At 44.8% G+C, this 16,479-nt stretch overlaps 1 protein-coding gene across 2 annotated transcripts in view; it reads right to left on the bottom strand.

Moving 5' to 3' along the window:
- Positions 1-13,364, bottom strand: part of GLI3 (GLI family zinc finger 3) — a 214,985-nt gene extending 201,621 nt beyond the window's left edge. For both annotated transcript variants that reach the window (XM_068156833.1, XM_068156834.1), the window contains exon 1: positions 13,279-13,364. The gene's annotated coding sequence lies outside the window, so the exon portion shown is untranslated. The remainder of the gene's footprint in view (positions 1-13,278) is intronic.
- Between the last annotated feature and the right edge of the window lie 3,115 nt (positions 13,365-16,479).

The raw sequence follows: 16,479 nt of genomic DNA, 5'->3' as shown, positions 1-16,479 counted from the left end.
CAATGATATGCTGCAGATCTGCTGAGCTTATTTTCAGAGCTTCTACACTCCTGACACAAACCTAAGAAGCCCTCAGGCTTCCAAAAGGGTAAGGCAGCCTGTGCAGCAGTGTGTGCACAGCAGGCCCCAGGACTGCAGGGATTTGGGGCTATGAAGAGCACAAGTATTCCCAAGAACTAGTCTGCAACTTGAAACACATAATCATTTTGCTTGGAAAAGACCTTTAAGGTGTGCCAGTCTGCCTAAGGAAGCATTACACAGCTCATCAATATTCAGTGCCCACCATCCTTAGAACCAAAGTACCTCAGTATTATGATGTTTGAACATGATCCTATGCAACAACAAATAAATAGTTTGCAGGTCTGAGCAGCACTGCAAAGGGTTTCAGCTTCAGACCCCCTGAGGGGTCTGAAACACAAGGAAGTGGCACTGTTCTAGAACATCTAAATGAAATAAAACCCCAAAGGCTTCAAAACAAGCCACAAAATAAACTTAAATGCAATTACATCAGCAACCTGCTTCCCCAATTTTGACAGTCAAAAAAACCAACCCCACCAAACAAAAAGGCTACAAAGCCAATTTATCACAAACACAGCTGTCTAGTAAACCCACCCCTTCCCACCTCCCTGGTTGGAGTTTAAGAGCACAATAAAACACTCCAAAGCCTTGCTGTTATACAGTAGAGATCAAACAAGAACCTAATCACTAAACGAATCACTATTTCGCCACTCAGGGCTGCTAGGGAACTGGACTAGGTATCAGAGACTCTGCCACTGACCTACTGGTCTAACATTCAGCCAGGTATTTTTCCTCCCTCAAGTTTCTAAACTTGCTAAACCCAGGAATAACAAAGCTCTGCCTGCCATGGCACAGTACTTCTATGAGCACTTCCAAGATGTACTTGTGAAAGTGCTACAAATATTGTGATCTGTGAAACAACTTCCTACCAGAAGTGGAAGCGGAATATCAGGTGTCTTCAAACAGGCAGTAGTAGAGATCTAATGATAAATACTCAGCTTACAACAGCCCTTCACTTGTACCCAGCAACACACAAATTCCCTTGACGAGAGATCTCATAGCAGCTTTTGAAATGTAAATGTACCACCTTTCCAAATTTCCGGTATGCTTTCACCCCACTTCCCCTTGTGGCTCTCATGCAGGAGCACCCACAGCTTTGGTCAGTTACCATTTCTCTCAAGCTTCTTAGTCTCTTGCATGGGCAGAAAGTGGGGGAAGCTGGCACTGCTGCCAAGCTCTTCACCCTACACTCACAAGAACAGGCTTATTTTCTCTGTATGGCCCTGGTCGCATAGACACCAGAATTTGCCTCTACTAAGCCTCCAGCCACTGCATGAGTGAGCCCTTTGATGTACCCTCTCATACTCTGACTTACCCTCCTTTGAGTTATTCATATTCTCTACAAAGAGTAACATCTTGTGCTATCTCTGAAGGAATTTACAAAGCTGTACATTTTCATTTCTGTTATTTTTCTTCTGTTCTGTCTTCTGAAGGCCAAGTCTGCTATTCAGGCAGCTTCTTCATTTCCAACAGAGTTTGACTTTGAGAGCATGAATAGGGGAGCGGCAGAACTTGTCCCCCATTTTCTTCTGTCCTCGGCTCAGGAGCCTGTTTTGTCACAGAAGGAAACAATTACACTCCCCACCCAACCAGAAAGGAAGAAGCCACATACTCTGCCCCCATTTCACAGGGCATTGGAGTGGCATGAAATATTTGGGCAAGGGTCACAAAAATGATGACAGGTATCTACAGCAGTTCCACCACTTCCTGCCACACACATGTCTGTGCAGATATTTAGCAAGGAACCCTCACTTATCTCCACCTTCTTCCCTTCTGCAGCATGGAGTACAAGACCTCCCTTACAATCTGAACCTACCACTGCTCAGGAAAGGAGATGAAGGCATTGTAAGGAGTTAACACAGCTTTAATCTAAAAAAAGCATCTTTGAATCATCTGCAATTTGAGTAACACATGGCTGCTTAGACTGGCATCCATCCATTCTCTTTGTTGGTTTTTTTCTTTCCCCAACAGAGTACCAGTGACACTTTTCAGGTGTTTTGGTGCTGTTTTCTTAAACAGAGGAAAGACTGGCAGACACAGTTCCAGATTTCCCATTACTCTATCACTTTCCCATTTTACACTACCTAGTGTGAACAATGGTGCAGAGCGGTGGCCTAAAGTAGCAGCTGAAAGGGAGTTTTTGGTCAGAAGATTGCAGAATTTGCCATCAGCTAATATAAACATCTGCTCTTGGTACTTGTTCTGGTTCGTGTCTGCTTAGTTTACATCCAGAAGGCTGCTTTTATTCATGTCAGCATGGAAGAGGGTAAGCCTTCTTACTCAGCTCTACACCCAGCACCACGAGCCATGGCCCCAGCACCACAGATGTTTCCTCCTGAGCCTGCCTTCCTCCATTCCCAGCCCGTGCTTGTGTGACAAGGGCACCTGCAAGAATTTCAGAAGTTCCCATTACCTTCCAGTGCCAGATCAACTACATGCTGGTACTCGTGGCTAGGAAAGTGAGGAAAGCAGGAGAGATTGCAGCACCCATCACCAGAGGTTAAGTCTTTGGTATGTTTTGCCCAGCATGCCTGATAGGGAAGGAGTCAAATGGAAATCAATATGGTGCCCCAAAACACTTCTTTTTTTCCTGAAGATGAACTTAAGCCCAAGTTGAAAACACAAACCAGACACACATGTTTTCTAGGATCAGCCTCTTTGCTTTTGGCTGTGATTTTTATTTTCTCTCAGAAACTGTACTGAAACATGAGAATTGCAGTCTACCAAAAAAAAAATGTCCAGGACAACATGAAAATTTCCTTCCACTGTCTGCTAATCCCTAGCAAAAAGCATTCTGAAAATCAGTCACAGCCTGACGCTGCCTTCATATCAAAACACAGAGTGGTTTATATTATGGTGTAGAGGGCTCACCCCAGCATGGGTCAGTGACTTCCCTGTTCCTGCCCTCAGGCCTGAGACAACATGTATCCCTTCTGCAGCAAGGAGCTCTGCTTCCAAAAACCCAGAAAGCCAGTTTCTGTGTGCTGTCAGGCATCTCCAAGTGCATATGAATGGCAAGAAAATGCTGTAACAGTATATGGGCAAAAGCCTGAACTGTGATAGGTAAATAGAAGGATAAAGATTCCTTCCTGAATGCAAACATTCATGGCTTTTTCCCATTCAACCATGCTTGAACCTTTTGTAATTTCCCTAAAGCTTGAACCCATTGCACCATTAATTCCAGATCCCCATTTTTAACCTAAACCATTCAAACCAGCAACCTGTGTGCAGTTGTGTCTCTTCTTTTAAACCATAGAAAGAATCCCCCACCAATTGCAATTGGAGCAATTACAGGAACAAGCTATCAGTATGAACTAGCTAACTCAGGAAAACTGCCTCTTTTATAAGGAATGTCAACAAACAACAGCATGTTGGAAATGTATTTCCAACAAAAAAAAAGAAAATAGCATTTTAGTAACCCAAAATCATGTAATTTCCAGTCTTTATACATGCTGCTCATAAAACTCTGCATCACAGTAGTAAAAATAATCATATTAATAATCAATATACTGGGGAGGGAAAAAAAAATAATATTGAGCAGCCCTCTGCCTGGAGGAGCAGGGAACATGACTCTTCCTGAACACACACATCCATTTTCCAAGAGATCTTCATCTCTGAGCTCCTCTTCCCCTCTGAATTACTTTAAATATCATTCATTTGTATTGCATACACTAGTATTAAAGACCAGATCATATAGATCTTAATTCAGAGGCACAGGCATAGACTTACTGACTTCAGCAAGATGACTTGCCTCCGTTTGAGTGCTTGGGCAGGGATCAGCATCTACAGTTCGCAATTGCACATTAGACTGACGCGTATTCCTTGCAAACTTAATGTAAGTTTGTAGTATTTTCAGAGGGGTCATCTTTTAATCTGTTGTGTGCTGGCTTGTTGTTCTGGGGAGGTTTCTTACAAAAAAAAAAAAAAATTTAAAAAATCCTTCCCCTGTTCCATTTGATGCTGCTGTAGTTGTGTTCAATTCATTAGCAAGTGGTTTGCATCCGCTGAGAAGAGCTGTCTGAAATAGCAGTGTCACAGCATTCATCATCATTGCATCAGCAGTAGGGAAGTTCATACTGATTGCTATCAACAACCCGAGTGCCCCAATCAGCCTGGGAGCAAACAGAGCATGTTTAATTTTTCAGCAAAGACTCTGGGTAGTGAGGGTGTTCACATGTACCACTTTGATCCGCACTACTGGAAGCAGGCTTTGGGGATACAGTGCATCTTCAACAGCACAACCGAATGGAAGTGAAAAACACAAGGGGAGGCATGAAGAACAATCAGGAAATTACAGCCTCTCTCAGCCATAAAGGGCTCTTTATCAGTTTTATCAAAACCAGCACATAGTTCCTTGGGATTATTTAAGGATTAAAATAAAAAATCAAAAGTGTCTTGTTCAGACACATTCAAATGCAAAATTCACATGAGACAATCTGATGTTGTTATAGGGGAGCTATTCCACACTGATTTACACAGGCTTGAGCCAGGTACATTTAACTTCAAAAACCCATCTAGATTTCAGCATTGCTTTCCATCAAACCTGCTGGAAAGCTGCACTGACAAAGTCAGCCCTGGCAGTACTTGCTGAAAAACACACAAGTGTCCAGACATCTTAAGAAATATCTTCCAGTTGTAGTACTAACCTCCTGGTACCTCTCACCACTATAGGAACTGATCTAAATATTACACATTTTGGAAACAGTTTTATCTTTTCTCAGTTCTCTGTAAACTAAACCAGAATTCTGCAATTCCCCATTAACTATTCTTGGGCAAACTTTGTTCCAGTTCTTCCCTGTTTAGACTACTGGTCACAGCAAGCCTAAGACTGATATAAACAGCACAAATAATAGTCTAATATTCACTATAAATAAAACCACTACAAACCAATAGCAAGTCAGGGATAAAAAAGATCTTATACTTTGCAATACTTATCTCCATTTAAATGACATGCATGGGCTACAAATGGACGAACTGCTAACTGCATACTCCCAAATCTGTTTTGAAATGTAAAGTAAAATTAGAAAGAAAAAAATAAAAAACCAAATGCCCCCCAGCTGAATGTGATAGGCAGATTAGTTGCTTGAAACTAAAAAATACCCCAAGTTGTGGGGCTCCATATGCATTAATACAACATTTCCAAATCCATTACTATCTGCTGTTTTTCCCTGCCTTACATTCCTTTGATTTCTTCCCCTCATAAAGACTGTAAAACAACTAGACCTAAAGCCTGGTTAATGATGATCTGATCTGTTCCTGATAGGTTAAATAGCTTGTGGCAACAATAATGCAGGATCACAAACACAAAGACAATCAGCTAGGCAAAGCAGCACCATTAGCACCCTCCTGATTAAGATCCTAAATCACAAACTCTCCCGTGGCATACACTGAACTCCAGAGTCAAGCCTCTGCTTACATCTTTGTGCTGCAGATAAACTGGATTACCAAAGTTTTTAAGATACAGAAAACACAGGATCAGTAAGGGGCACTTTCTACTGAAGCAGCACCTCAGTGCCTTATAATACACATCACCTACATACTCTTACAAGTAGATTAGCCCTACTTTTGTTACAGGATTTAGAAAGCTGTAAAGTAATAACCTCAATTAAATGTTTTTACTATTACATCAACAGATTAAAGCCTGTAGCTAAATAAAACAGCTTTTCACCAGGAAAGAAGTGATTCCTAGTTTCTTACCCAGTAAACAGTTTAATGGATACAAACACTGAAGGATTTGGGTCGAACTTTCCATATCCTACCAGTCCATCCCCATGTTTGGAGCCATGCAACACAAAGCTGAGGGATACAGGAGCCAGAATCTACCATACATCTTAATAGCTTTATATTTCAGCTATGATGTAGCCTCTGAGATAAAAATGCATAATCCACACATTACCCAGGAGTGGGTAACTGAATTTTAAAACAGAAAGGTTGGACCAGGTATCCTTGGGGTCCCTTCCAACCTGGCATACTGCAGTAATTGAAAAAAACCCAACCACACAACCAAATCCAGCCAAACCAACCAGGTCATTAACTGCATCTACAGTAACTTTAATCACATGGCCTTGGGTTTCTTTATTCCTCATATGACTCTCTTACAAACTATCCAAACACAGACAATGGAAAGAACAGAAGTTATTTCTTAACAAATAGGAAGGGCCACGTACTTTTCAAGTGTCTAATCTGCAAATATATTTGGGGAGGCCAGTGGGTTTAAAAATGGTAATGCCCTTACCCTTAAGAAATGGGAACTCCTGCCAATTAAACTGCCTAACATTGCTAGAAAATTCAGAGTAAGCTGTGTTACTGCTTGTTTTGCAATCCTGCAATCCTGTTTAAACTCTGCAGAAGGAAAACAAAACAAAACAAAACTCCAACAATTATGTCAAAGTAAGATTAGCTAGAAAAGAATTAACAGGGAGGGGGAGGCGGGGGGAGCGGAGAAAAAAAATCTCCTGTGGACTCTGTTTGTAGCAGTAGGTTCAAATGAGTGATATTTCAAACATCCCTACCAGTTTTTACCACTGTCCTTCTTCAGCAATTCAGCAGCATTAAATCCAAAGTTACTAACAGCACTGACTTCCTTCTGTAAACCACTTGTTTTATGAAACCAGAATCAGAGTGCTCACACGCTCGAACTCCAAGAAGACAGGAACGTGCAGCAAGGAGGACAACCAGCCTGATCTAGTAGGAGGCGTCCCTACTCACTGCAGGGGTGTTGGACAACATGATCTTTGAGGGTCCCTACCAATCCAACACGATCCATGAAATCTGCGTCTTGCTGTGCTGATAAAACACCCTACAACTTTCTCTGCAATACTGACACTAGGAACACTCACAGGACCATACAGGATGTCTTCTTCTTTCCCTTCTTGCCAGCTTGTCGACACACAGCTTGGTAAAGCAAACTACAAACATCTGTAAAGGGTGTGCTTTGCACCACAATTTATTCAGTTCATCAAATGAGAAGTCACTACCACTGCCACAGAAAAACACAGAAGTATGCCAATTTAGAGCACCAGCGATAAACATGAATTCCCATGGTGTGACTACTGTCTTCACCCATTTTGCTTTATCTCATCAATCCTAAGATGTGAGTTTCTAAGAATCAAAACTAGATCTATAGATCCATGTCCATCTATACAGCAATGGAGCTCAAATAAGAACTCTATTTAATAGACAACTATTGAAAAGCAATGCTTTCTGGTTCCAATTTAATACATGCAAATTAGAGAGAGTATTCCTTATTTTACAACTGGCATTTTAAATCTAGATTAAAGGGATCAAATAGAATGTCTTTGAGAGCACCATGTTTTGATCACCAGTTCCACTCCTGGAAGCCTGTTTATCTCCTCAGAATACTCTCACATTAAGAGGTGCCTTCATCCAGAATTTCACCTCCTGACCCAACACAAATGCTTTAACCATATAAAAGAGCTAGGAAAACTCCATATATCCAGGAAGAACTTCAAGTGTGAGAAGTACTTTATAAAACTTGATCTTCAGCTTTTACAGTTTACTGTAGGTTTTACACCTGTCTGATAGCAGCAGTAAAACTGCATGATGATTCCTTCACCTTGCTGTAATTTGACAAAACACAACAGCACCATTCTGAACTGCTGCAGTGCTTTGCAATCCACTAGCCCTGTTCAGATAGTGCAATCACAGAATTGTACAGCTTATTTTCCCAGAAAAAAAACCACCCATAGTGAATTGAAGAGCCAAGCAAAACCACAGCAAACCACATGTCCTGTTAGCTAGGAAGCGGTAGTGCTAGGATTTCACTTTAATATACATGGCTCAGCACAGTAGACATTGTGCTGAAGTGACACTAGCTTGATCTGTTTCTGACTATTTGGTTTCAGGTATTCATACATCTTATCTGGCGAAGGCTTCATTCCCTTGGCAGCTGGGTGAAGGATTCTTTACACACAGTTCATTTTCTTGACATTAACAGATTTGTGTGTAAAGAAAACAGAGTATCATACAAAGCAGCAAACATAGCTGGGGGAGGTTCATCTCTAAACCACCAAAGGATTAGTTGGGTCCTTTTCCCTAACCTAAATGTCAGGTACCAAAACAAAAAAAAAAAAAAAAAAGGGGGGGGGGGGGGCAAAACCCCCCAAACTAAGCAGCATTTTTGAACATCATTTAAAAACAAACCAAAATAAAAAATAAAGACCTACTAATTGTCCTGATAATCAGTGGGGGAAAAAAAATAGCAACAAAACAAAAACAAACAAAACCACCAACTTCACATTAGATTGGGAATATCAGCTAAGAATGTTTTCCATCAGATCTCTCGGTAGTGGATTCTGATATTATCAGTTCTGACACCCAGCAACTATTTAGAGACAAACACATTCTGTCCCAATTAGTTCATCCTTTGTTGTAATCTAAATAATCTTGCAGGCATTTCTGAGATCAATGAATTGTCTTGTTTCTTGTTCTGTTCTTCAAAAGAGAGAGAAACCAACTCTTCAGATCAGCAGCCAATGAAGCAGGCACAATGTAGAAATGCAGTGTATACCACGAGGAAACCACAGTATGATGCCAGCACAACCTTAAAGGAAGTTTTTCCCTCAATCTCTGCAGAAAGCGGTCTTAAAAGAAAGGAGGGATTAGAATGACCTAGAAGGTAGGGAGAGGACTTACCTCAAACCCAGCCAAGTGGAAATCAGAGCAGTAATTCTACCAGTCGGCAGAGTACACTTTTAGAGTTATAATGGTGTGAAGAAGTGCTGGGCAGCATTGCCTGCAGGCAGCACTAATACAGTGATGACTAATGACTGGGCCATGCAGACAATGAATTTGGGGGTTGAAAACTAACAGAAACCCTGCAGTACCTTGACAAATGGGTTTTCAAAATTTCATTCACTGAATAACCTTTAAGCACAAAATTGGCTCAAGCTCTCTAGGGAATAAAGTGACACAGGTTGTTGGACTGTAAGTATTTTCCTTTTTAATTAAAACTCTTACACCAAATACATAAACATGATTACAGTGAATAAAACGTAGGAGACAACTAGTTAGAATTTGAGGTGCAACACCATTCGTTCAGAAGGGTCAACAAATCCTAGGGTTAGCTCCCTGATTTGCTGAAATTCACCCCTGGCAGAACACCTTCTGCCTCCTTTGACACTTAAAGGAGAATAAGAACTTCAAAGGTATGTTTAATGAGCTGCCACAAATACAATTGCTTAAAAGAGGCTCAGAAATTATGTACTAAAAGCTTCACTGTGCTTAGAATTACAACTGGGAAAGTCTCTTTTAAAGAGCCCAGTCAAAGTCAAGCCCCCATAAAACAAATCAAGCCTCATATAAACTTTGTAGCCTTGTGTACTGACAAACACATTAAAACAACAGAATCCCTCTTTAAAGGAGCTGATTTTTTTTCAGTGCAGCTCAAGTTCCAATTTGGAAATGGCAATGTTGGCTATTTTTACAGACAGAATGAAATATCTAAAGTGTCTCTAAATTAACAAGTACCACTCACCACAGACAGCATCGCCTTTAGCAGCTCCTAAAAACTTCAGAAAAGGATCTTAAAACAGGAAGCTTAGTGAGCTCATAAAACTGTTGTTGGAGCCAGGAACACATAGCATATTTAATCTGCAAACTGTGAGCGTCTACAATGATTTCAGCAAGATCTGAGGCATGCCCTCAAGGTTTGCTGGGATCTGGGATTAGGGAGTTGATAAGAACCCTCTACTGCCCATGGACATGTTTTTCTTCTGCAGTTAAACACAAATGCATAGAGACGTTTGACTGCTGCTTGGCGTTACTGCTCAAGTTATATAAAAGCTTTGCAGCTCCTTTTGCTGTCAATATATCAAAGTTTAAAAAAAATCATCAAAGTGTGAAATTTCATTTAAAGTCTTTGCCAGTCTACAGCTCTATTTCACAGACCTATCAAATAAAAGTAAAGATGAAAAATGCACTGAAACAACTTGAAAAGTTTGCAGCAGCACCCATGCCCTATTTTTGTTTATTCTGTCTCACTTTATTTGATTTTAAAGTATAACAAATCAATTCCCGTATAAAAATGACAAAGTCTAAAGGGAGGACATCTATAAAATCTGTGGTTAAAAGACAACTTGAAATCATTATTACAGCTGAACCTTTTGTGGAATGAAAAGCTTCCTCTGTAGCCATTTCAGTATTTTAATTGCCTAACTGCAAGTTGGCAGAAAATTTCTTGAATCTTCCAAAACAATCAGAACGACTACAGAATATGAGTGCCAGAAAAACCAAAGCCTTCTTCAAAGTATTCTTTAGCTAGGGATTTACAGCAATTGCATAGAGAAGAAAAGTCTGACTTTTAAGATAATCTACTATAGTCTAAAAGCATTAACATTCCATTACTAAGGTTTTCCTGATTTCATGACTCATTGATTCACTTTTCCTTCAAGTCTGCTTTTTTCTCTGTACATTACTGTCTCCATACAGTTGAGTGCATGCAACACTGATCATTAAACTGCTTCCTTCCATAACTCCAAATAAATCTTGCTTTAATAACCATGAGATTCCTTATTTATCAGGCAGAGATGACTAACTTTTTACTAACACTCTGCAACACGAAAATATGCCATTCCTTCCCTGAACAGATAGGATGAAATTCAAACATCCTATGGAGTGCAGGTAATGGAACAGCTTCCCCCAAAAGGAGGCAGGAAGTGTAACTTCAACTTTTATGAGTCAGTATCAAGTGCACACATTCATCTTGTAAAAAAATGTAAGCCATCTGCAAGATGAACAAATTTCAGTGGTATCTCAAAAGTGGCACATTTCAGTTTTCCTACCACCAATTCCAAGGTAAACAGCAGTGATTTGTAACCATCAATACTCTAATTTCTGAGGTACAGAATGTTTTTTTGTTTGAAAATCATGGTGTTATCTTTCACAGCTGAAGATTACTTAACAGCAGTGCACGCTGTCTTGGCCACTGCATGCCTTCTGAAGTAAAAACCACCACTCCACTTCAGCAGGGAAATGCAGGTGATGTCTTTGTTTTGTAGTACTTCCACAGAAATGCTTTGGAAAATAATGTGTCCTACTGAAAACCATGCACAATTATCCAAACACATGATTGCATTCATTTAGGCACCTTAAGCCATAGTTTTACTTTTGCTGCTGCTTAGAAGAATATATATACACTGAGGGAGTCCTTTTCTTACTCATTCTTCTTACTCATTCAGAATCACATAATCCTGCTTTTAAAGAAATAATCCTTCCCCTTGAAACAGGCTTCTCTCATAATTACTATTATTTATGTTTTCAGAATTGGGCTATACACCAAACTGAAAGTATTTACATACTAGCTAGTTAAACCCAAACCTTCATTATGTAAACAAATTCTCAGGAGGCTGCCTGCAGTTTACATTGCTGAACTCATTCACCATTACTTTTAATATAGATTTCCTCTGATGAAATACAGCGGTGTGGACACAGCAATTTTCACGTTAGGGTTACTTTACTTTTAAAACACTGCATTCGTCTTCCTTCAAAATAATCATGACATATGTAATTAAGAAACTGTCAGGTCATTATTAATTTTTAATAAAGGACCTAAATGAAATAATTATAGGAATCAATCAGTGAGGCACCTTTCCAAATTACAATGCAACTGAACAAATACTCAAACTACTTAAGGCCAGCTCTTGCAGATTTCAATCCGTGATCTTGCTGAACATCACATCAAAACCAATTTAACAGAGAGAAACTTGCGGATTTCTCTCTGTTCCGCCGTGTTAAAACAGTTTGAAAAGAGATACCTACATCACACACAGAAAGAGGGGCAGCCGTGTCCTCTTAAAAAAATGTTTGTTGATTTAGTCAGCCACATGTCTCAAGGCCTCTGAAAAAATTCTGCTTCCAGGTTCTTCTGTGGCACACAAAAGAAACGAAGTCTCCATGCTGAAGTTTAAAAAAATCACGTTTATTAAGCCTTGCAAATCAAGCGGGAAGTAGCAGGGGCGCAACGGCGGTATTTTGCTGGGGGTTGTTGCTATCTAATGCTCCTTCAGTGAAGTAGCCTGTAAAACGCGCCGCTCGCTATCAAACGGCCGGCTATCCGTACCTTGGGCTACAAGGCTCTCTGAGATCCGTACAGTCCATCACTTCAAACTGAAGTGGCAGCTGGAAAATGTGGAACAGCTGGCAAGGAGGTGAGAGAAAATGTTTTACATAAATATATCTGCATACAAACTGGCAGAAGACCATGGACACCATACTCACAGGGCTGGATCAAAACTACGCACCAGAGGGTTAAAAAGAAAATTTGGGGGGTGATGGGGGCCAGGAGAGGGATTTCCTTTTACCTTTTCACGTGGTGCGAATATTTGGGAGCGGGCACCGGCGGCTGCGCGCCGGCGAGCCCGTCCAGAGGCGCGGGAGTTGGATCTACACTTTACAGGCTAATTAAAACCCCCGAGGATCCGCTCTCTTCAGACCCTTCAAAGTTGCGCGATGTGAGACCGGGCCGCGAAGGCTCCGAGGAGCTCCCCCGGGGCACCGCCGCCCCGCTCCTCCCGCCTCGGCCCGGCCCGCCGCCGGCCGCCCAACTCCCCGGCTTGACCCGGTGCCAACAGCGGCGGCGAGGAGCGGCTCCCCACGCCGCACACGCCCCCCGCACACACAAAAAGGCGCTCGCACCCCCGCACACGCACTCCCCGGCCGGGATGCAACTTGCTCTTTCTCCCTCGGCGAGCCGCCAGCGGGGAACAACGGTCCGGGACGCCCCCGGGCGCTCCGCCACCCGGCCAGATATGACAGCGCCTTCTCCCGCGCTCCTCTTGCCTTCACCCAGCCAAGTTTGCGACCGGCCTCCCGCCTCACGGGCGTGAAAATGCCCGGGAGTTGCTCGGGGAGGCGGGAGAGTGTAAATAAAAAAGCAGCTGCCACTCGCAAACCGGCAGCTTCGCCGAGGGCCGTGACCGGCCGAGCCCGGGCGGCGCGGCCCGGCCCCGGCCCGGAGCGGGGATGTCCCCGCCTCGCCCCCGCACCCCTCGCCCTCAGCTCCCGCGCTCTCTGACAGCCATTTTGGGGGTTAGAGACAGCGCTCCCCTCTGCTCCCCCGCCTCCAAGTTAGGGAAGCGGGAAAGGGGCCGGGAGTGGGGAAGGAACGCTGGAAAATGAGAAGAAAGTGGCCCGGAGCAGAACCCGGGGAACAAAGAACTTCTCGCCCAAGTGGGTACGTACCTGCCGCTGCCGCCGAGCCCCCGCGCTGCCCATGGGCGAGGGCCGGGGCCGCCGCGGCTCGCCCCCGCTCCGCTCCCCCGCCGCCGCGACTTAGCGGGGCCGGCCCCCGCCGCAGCCAGCGGGCATTCTCCGGGGACTGGGGACACACAAACACAGTACGGGACAGATGCGGGCCAGGGGCGGCAGAGGAGGGCCGGCGGGTGCTGGTGGTGGTTCTTTTATCCGTACCCGCCTCCCGCAGGGATCAGCCCGCGCCTCTGCCTCCGTGTGGGTGTGTGTGCGCGGGTCCGACATCAGTTTCAGTGATCTTGTAATCTGATCCCTCCTGACTCACTCGCACTGACTGACATTTCTGATTTGGTTCAACAGAAAGACCCGGGGAGGGAGGAGAAAAAGAACAAGAAGAAGGGGGGAACAAAAAATAATAATAAAAAAACCCACCCAAATTCACTGCTTGGTCCTGTCCCGTCCGTCAACCCCCCAGCCCTGCCACAAGGCATTGTTTGGGTTCGGCACAACCCCAAAAGAGGGGAATAAACACCGCGCCGAGGTACTCACGTGTCGGAAAAGTTGCCCCTTTGCTTTCCTCCCTCTCGCACGCTTCTCTCCGCCGCCTCCTTCAAGTTTTACAGATGTTGCAGGGCTCCTCGCCGCCGCCGCCGCCCCCTCTTCCCAGCGCTGCCCTCTGGATCAGAGCAGGGGAAAGGCTCTTTAGGGATAAGTCCTAATTCAAACACCCTCCGCTAAACTTCCACACCCCCCTCTCTCCCTTTTCTTTAACTGGCTGAGAGGGCTCCGCTCTCCTTGTACCCCTTCCCTTTTAGGACGCGGCTGCCTGCTGCCCGGGACGCGGGTGCCCCGGGCCCAGCGGGAAGCGGGGCGCCGGCTTGGGGGAGCGGAGGCGGGAGGGCTGCGCCCCGGGGTACGGGTCGGGCCGCGGCCTGGCGGGCTGAGAGGCGCGCTCTCGGCATGACACCCCCGCTCCCCCCTTCCTCCTCCTCCTCCTCCCCCCGCCATCCCCCCGGCCCGGCCCGGCCCGCCCCGCCGGCGGCCCGAAGGCGGCGACAGCCCGCCCACAGCCGGGAGGCAGCGCGGGGCGACGGTGGGGCCCCCCGGAGCGGCCCCCTCCGCCTCGGTTCGCGTTTCCTCCCTCTCCTTCTCCTCCTGCTCCATCCTTCAGTTTAGCCCGAGTCTTCCCCGCGCAACGGTGCGCTGGACCCCGTTTCCTCCCACCCTGAATAGTCGGGGCCTTCTCCACCCCAAAAACATAAGAGCGCTTGGGGCAAAAAAGCCTGCCCTCTGGGTGGGCTTTCTGTGCATGCTGCTGCTCTGGGCTCACTTCTGCTCCGGCGCCGCAGGAAGACCTGACCAACGGACTTCAAGGAAAGTTTCACCCGAGACACGTGCGACTGAAAAACTGCGCTTCCAGGGGGAAAAAAAGCCAGCACTTTGATGAGAAGAGGGGTGACGGCAGTGTCTCCAACTGCACCTCCTGTCCCAGCCTCTCCAGTGCCCTACCCTGCCACCTCTGACCTTCACCCCGCAGAGCAGGGCTCCTGCCTGCCTTCAGCCCCGTTCTCCATGCTCCTGAGAGCAGGTCTCCCACAGCAGCACACACTGCAGTTCAGAAACAGCAGCGATGAGGATGCCAAAACTTATTTGTGCTAGCACGTCTATCCTTCAGGAAGGGATACATCGTGACAATACACCTTGCCTTTTACTAGTCCCACAGATTGCTCCCCTGATACTAAAAAAACCCTGAGAAACCATAAAGGAACATTATTACAAGCATTTTCCGTCAAGGCAAAAGATGGGGCTGGCTCTCGGAAAGAGCATACACATTGAAGTTGTTGCCATCACAATGTCAAGTATTTCATATGCACCTCTGTTCATAACCTGGCTCACAGCAGAGCCAAGATCTGTTACTGATGTAGCTGATTTATCAAGGTACCTAAGCTTGGGCTGCCCTGAGCACTTGAGAAATGTTTGGGGCAACTTGGTTCATTAGTTCTTTTGGGAACAAAGCTAAGGCAAGCTTTTCTGACCCAAAGGCCTCTTCACCCAAATGTCCTCAGACTTACTTTTGTTTTTTTTTTTTTTTTTTTTTTCCCCCACCAGAAAGTCTTCTCTTTGGGTGCAAAGAGGTAGCTTTGGAGAGATCCCTGTCATTTATAGATGTCCCAGGATGGTCAGATCAATGTTAATGTCAGGAACACTCATTTGTGTTCACATTTCACAGCACCAGGGAGATGCTCACAGAATCGTTAAGGTTGGAAAAGACCTCTAAGATCATCAACTCCAACTGTCAACCCATCACCACCACACCCATGCCACCAGGTCCAGAAGTGCCATGTCTACTTGGTTTTTTAACACCTCCAGTAACAACTCCACCACCTCCCTGGGCAGCCTGTTCCAGTATTTCACCACTCTTTAAATGAAGAAATTCTTCCTAATATCCAACTTGAACCTCCCCCTGGCACAACGTCATCCAACCTGTCGCATGCCACAGTGGGTGAATACATGATGCCCAGGCATCATGCGGAGTCAGAGCTGAGCACTGGGACATGATGGGAAGGATGCCACCGGTGCCATGACTTCATAGTATCAGTATCAGTATCACTAAGGTTGGAAAAGACCTCAAAGATCATCGAGTCCAACCTGTCACCACAGACCTCATAACTAGAGTAGAGAGGACGCTACTGCCCACTGCAGGCTTGAACTCACAACCTTCCTGTTAAGGGTCTTACGCGCTACCAACTGAGCCACTTCTGCCACCCTGTACCAATGGGCAAATCTGCCCCTGCTCAGAATGAGCAGCCTTTGGTTGCCCAGCAGGCATTGCTAACAGGTGTAGTGCTGCATGGGGAGAAGACATGCAACAGCAGGGGCTGAGCGCAGATGTCAAGGGCCCATATTCTTCTACCGTTTTTCATGTTATATGACTTCCTTTTTCAGTCCAGTTTAGCTAGGAAAACGTTGGCTCTTGCCTGATATTTGATAATAGTGATACAAAACTGCAGATGTTTTGGTTTAGATCTCTGTATGTATATGGGGGAGGGGGAGTGGTGCTCAGAGTGTTTAGACAATCCTCTGCTCCCTTTAGAGATCCTTGTAGAGCTCTACAATTCCTTCAGCCCACAGTTCCCTTCTCTCTTTTCCTGCCTATTGCCTAGCCCTTTGTATTTTTGCAATTAATATTAA

The sequence above is a fragment of the Melanerpes formicivorus genome, unplaced genomic scaffold (genome assembly GCF_026170545.1).
Source record: "Melanerpes formicivorus ecotype bairdi unplaced genomic scaffold, bMelFor1.0.p_v2 SCAF_35, whole genome shotgun sequence".
NCBI lineage: Eukaryota > Metazoa > Chordata > Aves > Piciformes > Picidae > Melanerpes > Melanerpes formicivorus.
The sequence above is the reverse complement of the archived record's forward strand: the minus strand, read 5'-3'. Positions and strand labels throughout refer to the sequence as shown.